At 43.6% G+C, this 17,896-nt stretch overlaps 1 long non-coding RNA gene across 1 annotated transcript; it reads right to left on the reverse strand.

Annotated features, from left to right (window-relative positions):
- Positions 1–1,194: 1,194 nt before the first annotated feature.
- Positions 1,195–7,786, reverse strand: LOC142925515 (uncharacterized). Its single transcript, XR_012942461.1, has 3 exons — positions 7,420–7,786; positions 4,110–4,695; positions 1,195–1,358 (listed from the first exon to the last, which is right to left on the reverse strand). It is a non-coding gene; the product is annotated as an uncharacterized LOC142925515 (long non-coding RNA).
- Between the last annotated feature and the right edge of the window lie 10,110 nt (positions 7,787–17,896).

Genomic DNA, 17,896 nt, shown 5'->3' on the forward strand with positions numbered 1-17,896 from the left:
CCGAGAAGATGGATTCGGGCTTAGTAACCACTGGAAAGATGTTTTAAATCATTTCTGTTCTTAATTAATTGTATTTTTACGATGACCTTCAGACCGCAACTCTTTCGCCAGCATTGCCTCTTAATACCTCTCACACCCCGGTTAATGGTATAGTTTTACAACATGGAGTATACTAGGGCCTCGCAGCTGTCTCTCTCCCCCTCCTCTGTTCCGACCATGGACGAACTCGTCCGTCTGAACGGGGCCCGTAGCTATCCGTGGTGCTGAAATTTGAGGGTAAGAATCCACCCATTTTTTCGCCATATAGCATTGTGATATATAACGACTTATTGTTGGTAGCTTAGCTGATTGGAGAATATAGAGTTTATTGATAACATGAAGGTAATTTATATTTTAGTTTTTATTGGTTCACTATATAGTACTGTGAATAGCTCAGATGTGTAGTCATTTCTGTGACCAGTCACTAGCTAATCACTGTTATTTCAATGCTAAATTCGCCTAGTTATTTCAATGCTAAATTCTCCTGTTTGATTTGTACTAAGTGCCTCGGTGAATGTGTATGCTCTGACTTTAACGTAGCTATTTCTGTAGCAGTTACAAGCGAATCACTCAGCTATTTCAATGCTAAATTCTATGCTAATTCCATTGTCAAGGGGTGCCTCTGCGGATGTGTATGCCTTAACTTAGCTATTTCAATGCTAAATTCTATGCTAATTCCTTTTAACAATGGGTGCCTCTGCGGATGTGTATGCTTTAACTTTTAACATAGCTATTTCTGTGACCAGTCACAAGCTAATCATTCAGCCATATCAATGCTAAATTATATGCTAATTCCTTTGTCAAGGCTCTTTGTTCCTCTCACACAGCTTAAAAGCCGTGATCTGAACGTGGCTCTTTCACTCCAGCGCTGTCCTACCAGACAGTCTCGCCCCTTCACCTGATGAAGGCCGCTTGTGTTGTGGTCGAAACGTCGTGAGAATATTATTGTGTTATTTTATTTTATCAATTTATTATTTTATTCTCATTCTACGTGACTTTACCGAAAGAACCAAAGAAGATGAATCATTGCAGTCACGAAAGCTTTAAATCAAAATTTAGGCTATGTAATGGACAAGGGTGCACGCGAACGTTTTCTGTCCGATGTATGATAAACACATCCACGCATGTGCTGTAAAGAGAAACGATTAATCGTGATGCAGACACGTGCCGTGCTTCTCATGGCACGTGGGACGTGTTTAACAAACATCGGACGCGTGCAGCATGTAACGATTCAATTTGCATGTGCATTCAGTTCAATTGGTAGACGTGGAAGATGTAGCGTGGTGAGTCATGAAGATTTAAATTCCTGAAGCCTTGACCTAGAGATATCGAGTGAAGTAACAGAACAGAGCAGACGAGACAGGCAGTCAGATCGTAAACAGTAAACACGAGACAGGATTCTTTACATGCACGATTTGATGCGTATACCGTAAGCATAGGAATCTATAGTTTAATGTCAACCAATCATATAAAAGTATCATTCAACTAATTCCTGCAGCATCGCATCATCAGTGTCATGATATAACATCAGCGGAGTTTATGTGCAAACCATTTAAGAAGGGAATCGGTAATATAAAGCAAATCTCATTTGCAATTAAGCGTCTTTTATTTAACCACACAATAGAAACAAAGTGAACGAGTTTGCAATGAAGCGAGGTACCAAGACCCCGCTGGGTCAACCACCCTCTCGGGGATTTTTGTGAACGAGTTTGCAGGGAATCCAGCGGGACCTGAGCTATAATCAGCTCTGCCAGTCACGCGTCCCTCGCAGTGTTCGTGTGGCAAGTTCGAGTGGGCTAAGGGACTCCAGACAACTAACTGTGCTGGCAGTGGCCTAAGGTTAGTTCCCTCTGCAATTCCTGACAACACCCAGGTCCTGAGTCTGCGTGAAAATCGCATAGAAAACCTTCCCGAGGCGGTGTTTCACGCTGTGGGGTATCAGCTCCTCGTTTAGTTGAATACTCACGCTCTTTGTCGTATAACGGGGTTAAATACATTAGGTTTGAGTGAAATTGTGCAATGTTTTCAGTTTTCATTTATTTGGAATAACCCTGTCAGCCATTCGGCTCTTGATTCGGGTGCAACCACAACAAACAATAAAATTACAAGATACATTTAAAATTTACTGTACGCAAATTGAAACATCCCCTACAAAAACAATAACATTTTCCAGAAAAACCCCATTTTGTTTATGCTGCGTACAAAAATATGCAAAAATCCCATTTTGATGTTAGATCACAATAACAATCATAATACAATTTAGATTAAAAATTTTAAGTCTAACTCTATACTACATAAAAAAATCGGGCTAAACTAAACCTTTCTAGAAATTACTAAAATAATGCTATAAAAACAATGTAACAGTGATCATAAGAAATGTGATTGAAAGTTAACAATAGCGACATACATAACATATATTACTAAACCTAGCATCATATAATAATAATAAGGGGTTTTCCCCTTTTTTCTGGCAACAAAACTGAAACCTTTTTACAAGGATTCATGTCTGCATTAACCACAATACCTGCAGTCAAAATGCAAACAAAAAACATACTATGATAATATATGCATTGTCCTTGAAACTGATTGGTCCACACCAAGGGGTGGCTTTCTTTTGAGCCTCGACCCAATTGGTGCTCGACCAGATGACGCCTTCTGGCCTTCTGGTGTCATCTGGTCGAGCACCAATTGGGTCGAGGCTCAAAAGAAAGCCGTCCCTTGGTGTGGACCAGTCAGTTTCAAGGACAATGCATATATTATCATAGTATGTTTTTTTTTGCATTTTGACCCAGGTATTGTGGTTAATGCAGACATGAATCCTCGTAAAAAGGTTTCAGTTTTGTTGCCAGAAAAAAGGGGAAAACCCTTATTGTTACATTTTGGTACTGGCAAAGGAGGTCTAATGATGTAAACCTAACATCCTTAGCTAGCTGCATGAGTTAATTCATAATAGCAGGAGTATCAATAGTAGTAGCAGCACACTATAATCAATATACATGATAATTTCTCGCATTGGTCATCTATAGCTGTATATTTGATTTCAGGCCACTGGATAGCAGTGGCAGCTAGGGTTGTACGACTCCTTTAGAGCAGTTTTGAGTGATGGTTGTTGTATATGCCGGGTATTGAAAATTTGATGAAAATAATAAAAAATAAATGAAATTTGGAAATATGCGTAATTATACGAAATTGTGTTAATTGATGTAATTATGTGCATAAATCATGCTAATTCGATGGATAATCATATTAATTTATGTGAACGCGTGCAATTATGCTAATGCGAGCCAGTATGATAATTAGGCACTGCCTCGCTGACGAGGGTAGTATTATCAATCGGGATCGCAAAATTGATTGTATGAGGTTATGCAGGTGTGCTGTAAGTATGCCAGATTAAACTCGGCTTCGTTGTCTAGGTTCATTGTATCAATCGGTATAATACAATTATTCTCGCTTTAACATTTACTGATTATGTATTAGTGTTTATGTCAGGTCTCCAAATTCAAATCTCAACGCAGGATACAGTTCTTATAAATAAGATTATTATGCATGAACTCAGGAAAGAAACACACAAACACTTCTGTGTTTGAGTGTATAATGTGCGAACTCTCATGCTTGGAATTACCCCTGGTACCATCGGGGAATTTTCCCTCAGTGAGCAGTAAATTGAAACATCAATGGGCGCGTTGTTTCCCTTTGGCAACCGCACATATGATTAATTCCACCACATAATGAGCTTAGTTGGTGATAGGGAGAGTCTTTAACACAGGCATGCAACGATATTCTAAACAAAAGGCAATTAAAGCAATTATTATACCCCAAAGGCAAAAGTATACGTCAATAGATTCATTGGCAAGATTATGCAATAAAAAACGAACGACTAAAATACTTCTAAATGGCCGTATACACGTAACTCAATGGGCAGCAATGTTCTTCACGATCATTTGATATTTAAGGCACCACCTTGGAATGGCAACCCTTCTTGATTTGTCCCGATATGCGGGTTGTGTGTCTTTGTAAAGCAGACGCCGGGTGATGCGTTGTGAGGGTGTGAGTGTGGGGGAGGGTCATACAAACTGCTTCGTTTTCTCTCTTGCTCGGGGCGTCGGCTTAGCTGCCCGTCCGCTGGCAGATACAGGCTCTTTCCACTGCTGGAGGGGCTGCGCCGCACGCGCCCTCTCCTTGAAGATGCTCGATCGCGCTCACCGCTGATCCGCTGACACTCTTGCTTACGGGTGGCTGGTCAGGCTCTTTCCCCTGCTGGATGAGCCGAGTCGTCACAACGCTTGTCCACTGGCAGCTGGCTACCTTGCTTGGTTGCGCTGGTTGCGCTGGTTGCGCTGGTTGCACTGGTTGCGCTGGTTGCGCTGGCTGCGCTGGTTGCACTGGCTGCGCCGGTTGTGCCGGTTGCGCTGCAGCTGGGAGCTGGCATTCGATGTAGAATAAAACTCTTCGCGATACTTTGTCTTTCAGCTCTGAACTTACACTCAGTGACACATCACTACTCTGCAAGCCTCGCCATCCTCGGTTGATTGCGGGGCCCACCCCGGAGCCTTCCGCTTTCCGCCCTCTTCTGTCACTCGCCGAGCTGTCCCTTGTTGAGATGAATTATCGAGCTGAATTGTGTGTGTCTTCACAGATGGTTTGACCTCCAACCATCTGTGAAGACAGTTTGGGTGTTAAAAGAGAGGTAATTTTTTTAACCATTCTACTGCGTGTTTGGAGAAACGGAGGCAACTTAGTTTACTTAGTAGGGTGTTGTGGTCCACTGTATCAAAAGGTTTGGACAGGTCAAGAAAAAGACTGGCACAGTATTGCTTTTTATCAAGGCTACTGTAAATGTGATTTAGAGAGTCCAATGCAGCAGTTGCGGTGCTGTATTTGATAGTTCAGTAATTTTTCAAAAAATTTCATCAACGGAGACAAAATTGAGATCGGTCGGTAGTTATTTGGATCATCTTTAGGGCCTCCTTTGTGAAGTGGACCAACATAGGAATGTTTCCATTCTATTGGTACTGATGCTTCTTTGATGGATAGGTTGTAAATATGGGCTATCGGTTTGTATTTTAGGTGACCAACAGTAAGCAGAGCAAAAACGGGAATACTATCCGCTCCGGTCGCGGAAGACCCTTTGAGGTTAGACAGTTATTTTAGAACATTATTTTCGTGTATAGGCAAGAAATTAAATTTGTTTAACGTTTGGTCAGTGGTTTCTGAAATTACGTGAGCTGAGTTTACTCCAAATAAATTGTCATAAAGGTCACCAGCTTCTGAAAAAATAAAGGTTAAAATTGTCGACTATTTTTTGGGGATCTGAAAAATACTCTCCATTTGGGTTTAGCGTAACAGGCAGATTATCTATTTTAGATGTTTTTTCGATACATTTGATTGTTTTCCAGAAAATCCTGGCATTGCCATATGATTCCAGGAGCGCGGAGGAAAAGTAAGCATTTTTTGCATGTCGTATTTTTTTGACGCATCTATTTCTTAAAATCGTGTATTCTAGCCAGTCATTTACCAAGTTACTTTTATGAGCAGATGCCCAAGCCTTGTCCCTAGTTTTCATGAGCTTAGTAATTAGAGATCATTCCATGGTGGGCGATTGCCTTTAATTTTAAATCTAACCAATGGAGCATGTTTGTTAAGAATTTTGAGAAATGTGGATCTGAAGGTCTTCCAAGCCATTGTCTGGTCAGGGATATCACAGACATTGTCAATATCCGAGTGAAATACATCATTTGTAAATGCCTGTATGCTGAAGTGTCTCAGGGAGGGCTTCTCAACCAATTTAGGGGGGGAATTGGGTTTGGCCAATGATCTCACCCCAAATATGAAGGAGTTATCGCTAAGATTATTGCCTAGAACACCAGTCAGTGTGAAATTGTGAGGGGCATTTGTCAATAGGACGTCAAGCAGTGATGAATGTCCCGGATTTTTTAGGTTGGGTCTTGTTGGGGAATTTATTAATTGAAACAGGTTAAATTCATCTGTAAAATTTGAGGCCACAGCCGGTGGATTTAGCCAATTTCAATTTAGATCTCCCACTAAAACTATTCCACCTTTAGGAAGGCTCTCAATAAGCTCTCTCAGTGCAGACTCAGCTTCTACATCCTTAGCAACACATTACTAATATCTGTTCATTATTCGGGAGAGTTCTTTTAATAGCCAGACCATCAAAGCAACATTTTTTTTTAACACGGAGTGAGCTGGTGAACATGCTATAGTATTACGGACATATATGGCAATTCCACCTCATTTTGACCCTCGAGCAAGCCGAAAATGGTTGTAGTTTTCAATGGTCATTTACAAGCCATTTATGGCCGGAGGGAGAAACGTTTTTTTTAGGCAAAAAATGTCTGGGTCTAAATTTGCCACTTCTAGTTTTAGTTGACTTAATTTATTTACGAGGCCTCTGATGTTGATATGTAGAATAGCAACACCTTTTCTGCTAGAAAAACCTACAGAATTAAACGAGGTCTTTATATTTGGGCCTGGATGATGCTCAATACCTCCCAGAAATATTAAAAGTAGAATTAACAGTTTGCGCAGGTATTTTCTATGAAAGGATGCAGAGCGGCGAACCTTAGACAAATAGCAGGAATTCGTAGATGGAGATATTTTAAAGAGAAGAATGAATCTTCTTTGGTTCTTTCGGTAAAGTCACGTAGAATGAGAATAAAATAATACAATAAAAATTCTCACGACGTTTCGGCCACAACGCAAGCGGCCGTTCTCAGGTGAAAGGTACAGAACTGTCGTCCCAACAGTTCTGTACGTCGTGAGAATTTTTATTGTGTTATTTTATTAGTTTATTCTCATTCTACGTGACTTTACCGAAAGATCCAAAGAAGATAAATCCTTGCAGTCACGAAAGCTTCAAATCGAAAGAGAAGAATGAAGTTCGGAAGGAGTGTCGGTGAAGTAGTGGGACAGAGATAGGGTTTAAAAGGATGCAATGATGAAGTGTGGAAGTGATGATACGCTGTTTCATTTGTTGGTGTAGTGACATAGTGAGCAACAGGTATGGACGAGAAGTAATGTGGGTATCTGGTGGTAAAGTTGAATGTGGCACTAGATCTGACCGGGAAGTATAGCGATAGGGTACATAGCAGGATAATTTCCATCTGTAAAAGGCTGCGGTGTGTGAGAGGCTGTGATGTGTGAGAGGATGTAGTGTGTGAGCGGCTGTGATGTAAGAGAGGTTGTTGTGTGTGAGAGGATGTGGTGTGCGAGAGATTGTGGTGTGTGAGATGCTGTGATGTGTGAGAGGTTTTGGTGTGTGAGAGGCTGTGTTGTGTTAGTGGCTGTGGTGTGCGAGAGGCCCGGTTGTTTGAGAGGCTTCGGTGTAAAAAATGGTTATCCAGACGCATGTTCTACACTCACGCGTTTGTGGTCTTCACTCTCCAGGCGTTACACTCGACTGCTGTTGCTAGTGGCATGTATGGTTGTTGTTGTTGTGTTAGTAGTTGTTTCTGCTGTGGCGTGTGGTTGTTGTAGTAGTGGTAATAGTTGTTCCTACACTGACGTGTGGCGATTGTTGTAGTAGTGGTACTCGTTGTGGCTGCTGTGGCATGTGTGATTGTTGTAGTAGTGGTAGTAGTTGTTGCTAGTGTGGCGTTTGCACGTGGGTCACGGATAGCCTAGTGCAGGGGTGTCCAAACTACGGCCCGCGGGCCAACTGCGGCCCGCCATCCATTTTTAATTGGCCCGTATCAAAGTCTAAAAATATAATGGACTATGGCCCACTGTATTGCACTTCTTAGTTTAAAACTAGGTGGCGCTATTGTCTTGAACAAGGTAGCGTCTCCACAAAGCAAGCAATCGAAGACAAAAATTGCTCAGGGTCACCAGAAATGCCGGAACCGAAGAGACGCAAGATTGCAAGTGAGTGCAGAAAATTTCAGACTCGGTGGAAAAATGAATATTTTTTTCATAGAAACCAAGGGGAAGTGTGTTTGTTTGATTTGTAATGAGAGTGTTGCCGTTATGAAAGAGTACAATGTACGACGGCATTATGAAACGAAACATCAGACCTTCACGTCCTACACTGGCGCCGAGCGGAAAGAGAAGGTAAAGCAAATGGCAAGCTAGCCTGCTAACGCAGCAGCAGGTTTTTTCCGTGCTAACAAAGCTCAAGAAAATGCAACAATAGCCAGTTATGAAGTAGCTCAACTCATTGCCCTACACGGGAAACCTTTCTCAGATGGTGACTTCATCAAACAGTGCCTCACTAAAGTCGTGGGAATAATGTGCCCAGAGAAAATGCAGGATTTCAACGATGTTAGTATGTCCAGAAATACGGTTGTGCGGCGAATTGAAGACTTGTCGGCTAACTTAAAACAGCAAGTGTCAGATAAAGCTTGTGCTTTCGATTTTTACTCGATTGCATGTGATGAGAGCACAGATGCCATTGACACTGCACAGCTGTTAATTTTTTTGCGGGGAGTTGATGATATTTTTTGCATTACGGAGGAACTGCTCGATCTTCGGAGTCTAAAGGGGACAACAACTGGGAAGGACATGTTTGAAGCTGTGTCAGATGCAATTAACCAGGCTGGACTTAAATGGGGCAAGCTGTGTGGAATTACAACGGATGTGGCTCCAGCGATGACAGGCGAGCGCAAAGGAATGGCCTCTATGGTGAGTGCCAAGGTGCAGGAGAGCGGAGGTGAGGCTGTCAAAATGCACTGTGTCATCCACCAAGAAGCCCTCTGTGCCAAGATAATCCAGCTTGGCGATGTGATGAACAGAGTTGTGAAAACTGTCAACATAATTCGGGCACGAGGGCTTTACCACAGATAATTTCAAGCGTTCCTCTCTGATGTCGATGCTGAATATGGGGACCTTCTCTATCATTCTGAAGTGCTTCTGGCTCAGTCGCGGCTCCGTGCTGCAGTGGTTTTATTCCCTGAGATCAAATATCGACAAGTTTTTGAAAGAAAAGGGCAGACTCTTTATGGTTGGCAGACCTGGCTTTTTTAGTTGATCTCACTGATCATCTCAACACCCTGAACAAGAGACTATAAGGCAAAGAGCAGCTGGTACCACAGCTGTATGCGCACATGAAAGCATTCCGTGCGAAGCTCCGTCTCTTCGAGTCACAAACTGCGCAACTTCAATATAGCGCACTTCCCCACGCTGACCGAAATCAAATGCGCATTTCCAAATGCCAAGCTCTCTGCAAAAATGGGAGAATATGTGTCTGTGATCATATCTCTCATGACAAAATTCAGTCAGTGCTTCCAAGATTTTTCTGTCATTGAGAAGGAAATCACACTGTTTGCGGCTCCGTTTTTAATGGATGCAGAAGAAGTGGAGGAGAGTCTGCAATTAGAACTGATCGAAAATCAGTGTGATCATTCTCTGAAGAATCAGCATCAACTTCTCTCCCTACCTGACTTCTACCGGAGCTTGGAAAAGGCCAAGTTTCCTCTGATGAGACGCCACGCAAAACTAATGATGAGTCTGTTCGGCTCAACATACATCTGTGAGCAGACATTCTCGCTGATGACGCTGAACAAAAGCAGACTGAGAATCAGAACGACCGACAGCCATCTCCGTGACGTCCTTCGCATCTCAACCACCAAACTTACTCCTGACCTGCCAGCTATCCTTCAGACCAAAGCGCAGCATTACTGCTCCCACTGAGCACAACATTCTTCCAATTACAGGTGAGTTAAAAATATACACACAGTTTTCATTTGTTAATAAGCCCAATTACTTAATAAATTCAGTCAATTAAAGTTAATGACAATTTTTTAACAAACGTTAGTTGATGTGTTAACAGGCACAATAATTCAATTGTGTAATAAGCTTGAAATATCCACATCCCCTATTTCTCTTCTTGTCTCTCCCTTCATACAGGACAATGAAGGGGGATCAGCACCCTAAGAACCAATCTGAGGCTGTCACTGAGAGAATGACCTGCCAACGTTTTTGTAAAAAATAAAATGAAAAGCTACTAATGGAGAGCTATGATGGAGACTTTTTTTCTTCAAACATGTTCAATTATCAAACGTAATTTACCTGCATTTGATTGATTTTGCCAATATTAGTACATGAGAAGTGAGGCAGTATGCCTCACGTCTAGTGAGTGGCCCAGGCCATCGTATATTTTTCTGTATGTGGCCCTCGGGAAAAAAAAGTTTGGACACCCCTGATTTAAATGGACGAATCCGTACGCACCTATTGCTGTTTAACATCAATCGATCATTATACACTATTCATTTGTCGTGTTAAACTAACTCCTGTGTCATCATCGTCACAGCACAATCTCAATGTATGTATATCATCAGCAGACTTTATTCAGCAACGATGTCACGAGTCTTATCAGTAACTTCAAACAATCCCCCAATTACAGCAAATCGCCCTTCATTTAACAGCACCGCGTGACACAGCGATTGAGTTCTCAATGAAGCGAGGGGATGAGAACCTACTGGGTCAAACACGTTCTCTGGGAGTCTCTCTATCCGATTCCTGTCCAATTCCATGACCTGGGTGTTGCCAGGGATCTCATTGGGAACCGAACTCAGCCCTTTGCTGCTACAGTCCGTATAACGGAGTCCAGACCACACGCGACACGGACACTGCGAGGGACTCGCGGCTCCGTGTGCTCTCAGCTCTGAATGAGATCCAGAGACTCCAACACAGACCTCGCCTCCTTCAATACTAAATCATCATGGAACTGTGATTATTTTAACGAAACAGTTATCTTTGTGCGAATTGTGATTATTTATTGTTTTTTTGTTTAAAAACTCGCATTGTTAGTTTTTTCCATATATTTGTATATGTAGGTATCCCCATGTATCATCATCATCATACTATAATGGGGAAAGTGTGAGTTGGTTACTCTGTTTATCTGCCCGGATATTTTATTTTTAATAGGCAAAATTCTTTTTTACATAACATTTGTGAAACATTGTTATTCAATCAAGTATTTATTTATGTAAGTTAAAATGTCAAGGAAAATGTTGATTTTAAATTTGGGAAACATTACCATTGCTCGGTTTACAACACACATTTACGATGTGTATACTGCGTAAGGACACCATTGATCGATTTGCAACACCGAAACATAATTTACAACCCATCTTCAAATATAACTGTACACATTTGAACAGTGATGTTTCTTATTTGCAACGTAGCAGAAAGTCAGTGTTTTTTTCCTTAAAGGGTCAAGTCACTTAAGCACAGCAATGAAGGAGACAAGGTCATAATACATATTTAAGCCATTTGTAAAAATGTATTTGTGTCAATTTCAGTAAAAAATTACGTTCAGTACTGCACTGTACACTTAGTCGTCTATCAATGTATAGCACTAGGAGACTTATATAACATGTTACAGCATTTACAATGGTTAAGACTTTATATAATACTAACGGGAAGTACACGGCATTGCCGGGGTGAAAAATGTATTTCAAAACTTCTCTTAAAAACCTTACATATACATACACAGATCCTAAGCTATTGTGAAAGCTCGGTGGGCCGTTTGTCCATTCCTCCACCAACAAAATTATAATAGGTTTGCAGAAGTCCAAAAAGTAATAGAAAATGGGGGGTAAGTAGTTGATCTAAAAAATCAAATCAAGTTTGATCTAAAAAGGTTTCCGAAAATTATCGACCCCCCCCCCTAAAAATATATATTTATCCCCGCATAGGTATATATACCTACACACCCTACATTCAACAGAGTAAGTAGTATCTATTGACTCTGTAGTTATATCTGCTGACTGTACAGTAGTATCTACTGAGCCAGTAGTAGCTACTGACTGTATAGTAGTATTTACTGACTGCAGTAACTACTGCCTGTAGTAGTATCTACTGGTGCTTGTTGTATATGTGGGTTGTGAAAATTTGATGAAAATAATAAAAAGTGAATGAAATTTGAAGTTTACATAATTTATCCGAAATTATGTAAATTTGTGGAATTATGCATATAAATTATGCTAATTAGAGAGATAATCGTATTAATTTATTTGAGTGGGTGTGGTTATGTTAATGACATCCTTTATGATAATCAGACCCCGTTTTGGGATTGGCTTTTGGTTCCTGACTCGTGTATGGTGAGGGATATAAATTATGTTGAATAGTCAGTGTTCGGAGTTGATTCTTTGCGTCAAACAGACACCTGGTTTGTCGTGTGGTGGGGGGCAGTGCACATCATACGTATCGGTCGAGTCTTCTCTCGGCTTGGCTGAGCCGAGCTGATGAGCCGACACGCTGTTGTAGTTGCGATGACCCATCGGTAGATGGCGCACACAGCTCGCTGGTAGCGTGCGGTGGTGTCGCTGGCTGTTGATCCACGTTCGTTGCAATGCTACTTTTGATGATGCCGACTCGCACCATGTAGCCTCGTCGCTAAACAGCGAACCTCGCCACTCCGGCGGGCGGCAAAGACCTCCTCCGCGTCGGCAGAGGCCGATCCCACGCAGCGATGAGCCGAGCAGGCAAGCTCAGCTGAGCTGATGAGCTCCTTGCTGCTGAGCTGAGCCGAGCTGGTGAACTCAGCTGATGAGCTGAGCTCTGCTGATGATGAGCCCCGATGAGCTGATGAACTCAGCTGATGAGCTCAGCTGAGCTCCTGACGGTAGCTCAGCTGAGTTCCGGACGAACTCAGCTGAGCAGCTGAGTTCCGGACGAACTCAGCTATGTTCCTGACGAACTGAGGTTTCAATGATGCAGTGTCCTCTTTTATGCCAAAATCCCTCCTCTTGGCTCCTCCCCACAAGGCGGAGCTTCTTTTGATTTAGCTGTGTGTTGTGGTCTGGAGTGTGTGTCCATATGTGTGTCCGTTCGTATGTGTGTCCTTGTGTGCGTCATTTACGGCACAGCTCTGTTGCCCTCCTCTTTCCACAAACCATACCAACAGGTGTTACAAATCGTCTCACAGGCATCTCTGTCTGTGTTGCACAACCTGGAGGGAGGGGCGATATTCCCTCCGGTGCGACCTTCCCCGTGAGTCCACGTTCGTTAAGGTTTTTTTTAAAGTTAACATTTTATTCCACCATAGTATTACTGTTATGATTCTGTATGTGGCTCGAGGTCGGTTGTGTTAGTTTCCCATCGTGGTGTTTGATTTTATTTCAAGGGAAGGTGCTCTCTTGAGCGTATGCATATTCTTATCATGTGCTGCAGGAAGACAAAGGCGGCCGGGAGACTCTCTTTTTCCATGGCCCCCGGTTTAACATCGCTTAAGTATCATGTAATTTTATGTTCGACCAGGTTGTGATTCACCCCGCTATCCGAGCCTCATCATTTTAAGGTGAATAGTGTTAGTATCAATGTTCGGTGTGACTGTCTTGTAATTTCTTTAACTTAATTTGTTTGCTGAGGTCTGCTGATGCCTTCGTTAGCAAGGAATTTCAAGGCATCTCTCTCTGCTCCCTCCTCTCGGCTTGCCCGTGTGGTGTGTTATCCTAGTTGCAGTGGGGGAGCGTTATCTACGTTTTCCCAGCCTTGTGAATGCAGGTGCTGAAATAATTGCTTGGCGTCTGTCCGCTTTCTCACGCTATGATTTAGACAAAGGCGCCTCTGCTTCTCTTCCATTGCCCTTGAGTCAAAACTGCCCTATTATTTGCCTATGTCCTGAGGTTAGAGAATTCGTTTTGACTTTAGTAAAAATTCTGTGTTTGTCATACACTTCGGTCAGGTTGTACAGAAACTTATTAAAGATGAATAACATTCAGTATTGAATTCATAAATGGGCAATGGTTCATTGATGTAGCTCGTAACTTGGTCTCCAATTGGAGCGAGCACGAGGATCGATAAATCTAGCCTACTCCTGTTATTGAATTTCGAACTTTAACGTTACTTTAAAAGCAATGCAGGATAAATGGTTGAGCTTTTTGACTTAACTATGTCTGTGGCTAACACGAACTCTGACTGTCTCTCTCAGTCTCTGCCCCACACTCTCTGCCTGCACTGGTGACGTGTGCGTCATTCATTACGCCTTATCTCTCCCTTGAGCAAGGTTGCGATAATTCCGCCATCCTGGCCCTCCTTCAATTTTCATTGCTGGTGCTGACTTTTGCGTGTTTCTTTATTTATTTCTCTAAAAAAAATATCTATCGGCAAATATTAATATCAATTTTGGAAAAAGGCGCATATCCAACATGCTACACTAGTATCTACCAACTCGATAGTAGTAACTACTAACTCTAGAGTAGTATCTGCTGACTTTATAGTAGTATCCACTGACTATAGTAGTAACTACTAACTTTATATCAGTATCTACTGACTCTATAGTAGTATCTACTGACTCTATAGCAGTAGCTACTGACCATAGTAGTATCTACTGACTGTATAGTAGTATCTACTGACGGTAGCAGTTTTTACTGACCGTAGTGGTAAAAACTGTCTGTTTAAGTATGGACTAACTCTTTATAGCAGTATCTACCAACTCGATAGCAGTATTTACTATCACTACAGCAGTGCATACCGACTGTGGTGGTTCCTGCTATCACTACAGCAGTGCATACCGACTTTGGTGGTACCTGTTTTCACTACAGCAATGCATACTAACTGCGGTGGTACCTGCTATCACAACAGCAGTGCATACTGACGCTGATGGTGCCTGCTATCACTACAGCAGTACATAGCGACTATGGTGGAACCTGCTTTCACTACAGCAGTGCATACTGACTGTGGTGGCTACCTGCTATGATTACAGCAGTGCATACTGACTGTGGTGGGACCTGCTATGATTAAAGCAGTGCATACCTACTGTGGTGGTACCTGCTATCACTACAGTAGTACATACTTACTCTATAGCAGTATATATCCACTCTATAGCACAAACTATTAACCTGACAGAGTGCCATGGTGAGGCCTCATCCTGTGCAGTGCCCCCGGCCTTGCCTAGATTGCCCAGGTGGCCAAGGTGGCACCTTGGCAGGCTGGGGGCTGGGCCGCTACCCCCCCTCCATCCCCCCGTCCACGCTATAATAATACTCTCGAAGCGCTTTCATGTTAGTATCTACCGATCCTATAGTAGTGTAGTGACATTCGATATCACTACTGTATCAGGACTGTACGAGCGTATGGACATATAATGTCATTTTGTGTTGGTTCGGTATGGGCGCTGTAGGCGGGTGTCACAGAGGTCATGACAGGCCGTGACACTCTGCATGAACCCAACAGCACACGTGTTGAAAACACTTGAGCAGCTGCGGTTGGCCCGCGAGGCTGCTAGGAGCAGCTCCACCCACAGGCAGGTTGGTAACGAGCGGCTAAGGGGTCAGGGAGGGCCAGGAATACCTTGGCAAGTGGGGGACAAGGCTTGGTTACATTGCCTCCAAGTGCCTGTGGGCACGTCCTCGAAACTGTACCATCCCTGGCATGGACCCGTCGAGGTCATTGAGGTTCGGCGGCTGCAGTGCGTGCGTATTCGATTGGGCTAGCGGCGTTGGTTTGGGCAATCCTTCGCGGTCTGATGTGTCCGGTGCGACAAGCACCACGCCTGAGGTAACAGGCCATGAGGAGGATTGTTATTTACCGCCTACAGGACCAGATAACCTAATGGCCACAGACGGAGCATTGCGGACTCCTAAAGCGGACCGCTCATCACACCCAAGCGGACCCATCTCTACCCGTGGGGACGGCCCTGCTGCACACACTCGTTCACGACGTGTCGTTTGTCATTGATTGTTATTGTTTAGGGTCACCCCTTACGGTTGTGTTGTTGTTAGGGGTCGGTCACTGGTCAAGATAGCGTTGTTGTTAGGGGTTGGTCATGACGTATATTAAAAGCCAGGACGGCTACAGTTTTATTTGTGGGGGAGGAGGATGATGCAGTGTGGTTAAATACGTGGCGTACATGGTAGTTCGAGGGCAACCGAGGATAAACACGTGTGCACATGCAAATGTTAGGTTGCATGAGCAAACTGCCACCTAATTGGAAGGTGCAGACCAGGTCAGCCCGGGGTTGCATGCTGACATCGGAGGTGTTGCCAGGGAGATGTGCGATAAGGGGTGAATAATGGCCTGACAGGCGTCAGCCTGTCTGGGCCTGAAGAGACACAAGGGAGGGGCCAGGTTAATTGTAGCGACGATATGAGGACGTGTGGCAGGGAGCAAGAGAGAGAGAAGACATCTCACTGCTGCCGGGAACGGACCTCAACCCTCACGAGTCGCCGGGCAGGTGATGGTTGATCCCCCCGCCCGGGTCGGACGAGTGAGTGGGTCTGAGGGAACGTAGGCTGCGTGAGCGTTGCTGTGTGGAAAGCTCTGTGTGAGTGAAGCTGTGTGCAAGCCTCTGTGTGAGCGCTGCTGTGTGGAAAGCTCTGTGTGAGCGCTGCTGTGTGCAAGCATCTGTGTGAGTGCTGCTGTGTGGAAACATCTGTGTGAACGAAGCTGTGTGCAAGCCTCTGTGTGAGCGCTGCTGTGTGGAAGCCTCTTTGTGAGGGCTGTTGTTTGCAAGCCTCTGTGTGAGCGCTGCTGTGTGCAAGCCTCTGTGCGAGAGTTGCTGTGTGCAGAGCCTTGAGTGCGGAGCTGCTGAGAGTAAGACCTGCTGTGTCCAAAGCCTTGAGTGTGGAGCTGCCGAGAGAAAGAGCTGCTGTGTGCAGGATGGCGAGATGTAGCGTCGATAAGAGTGGGAATTGTTAGCAGAAGTGACCGTAGCGACAGTGATAGGAGTCCATACTCTTTGGTTCTATTCGGTAAAGCCACGTAGGTAAAACATAAAACAACAAAAATCATGACGTTTCGGCCACAACACAAACGGCCTTCATCAGGTGAAGGGATCAGGCTGTCTTGTGGACAGCGCTGGAGTGAAGCACAGCCACGCTCAGACCGCGGACCTTTAAGCTGTGTGCGAGCAAACAAGGTGTCTTGACAAAGGAATTAGCATAAAAATTAGCATTTGATTGGCCGACTTTAGAAAAGAGGTGGTGTACGTGCCAGTGGACTTGCCGTTTGGCGCGGGGGGGGGGAGTTTACCTATTGATGGTGTGAAGGGAATTTATAAGAGCTGTGAAAGTTTGGGGTACCACTACTTGAAAATATACTGTACCATTGAAATTAGTTTAATGTTTAGTTCGATTTAGAACATCTTTCCAATAGTTGCTTAATTTGAAGCCATCTTCTCGGTTGAAATTGTGTCTGTGTTTGTTGATCTGAATTGCCTCGTGAACAAATCTCTGATAAAAACCCGTGGGTTTGCAAAGAACCTTGGTATCGGAGAAAATTATATTGTGATCACCCACAGCGTTGTAACAGTGATCAGCCACGGCAGAAGAATTCGTTTTGCCGTGTTTCAAATCTGATTTGTGCTCGCGAATTCAGTCAGAGACATGTCGCTTTGTCTCCCCGATATAGCAATCACCACAGGTACAACTCAATTTGTAAACCCCAGGCTACTGTAAGTCAGGAATGACATCCTTCACGGATGGGATCATATCACGAATTTTGTGTACTGTATTGAACCGGAACTGGATCTTGTGTTTGTTTAGAATTTTGGAAATCTTTTTAGTAACGCCTGCTATATATGGTAATGTGATGGTTTTGACCGGAGTATCAAGTGGTTGTTTCTGTATGGAGGGAGAAACAGCTTGACGGATGGTACGGTCAGAGTATCCATTCCTTTTGAGGGCCAGGTGTACATGTTTTAATTCACTGGTCAGGTGGTGTTCGTCTGAAATGCAATGAGCCCTATGGTATAAAGTTTTGATGAGTGAATTATTTTGGGCTGGGTGGTGGTGGGAATCAGGTTTCAAGTAGGAATTTGTGTGGGTGGGTTTCCTGTAGACAGAATGCCCCAATGAGCCATCAGGTCAACTCTCAAACAGAACATCTAAGAATGGTAGCTTGCCATCTTTCTCCACTTCCATGGTGAATTTGATGGTGGGATGTCTGGAATTGATGT

This window comes from Petromyzon marinus, chromosome 21, assembly GCF_048934315.1.
Source record: "Petromyzon marinus isolate PM22_M1 ecotype Great Lakes invasive population chromosome 21, UKy_Petmar_22M1.pri1.0, whole genome shotgun sequence".
NCBI classification, from domain to species: domain Eukaryota; kingdom Metazoa; phylum Chordata; class Hyperoartia; order Petromyzontiformes; family Petromyzontidae; genus Petromyzon; species Petromyzon marinus.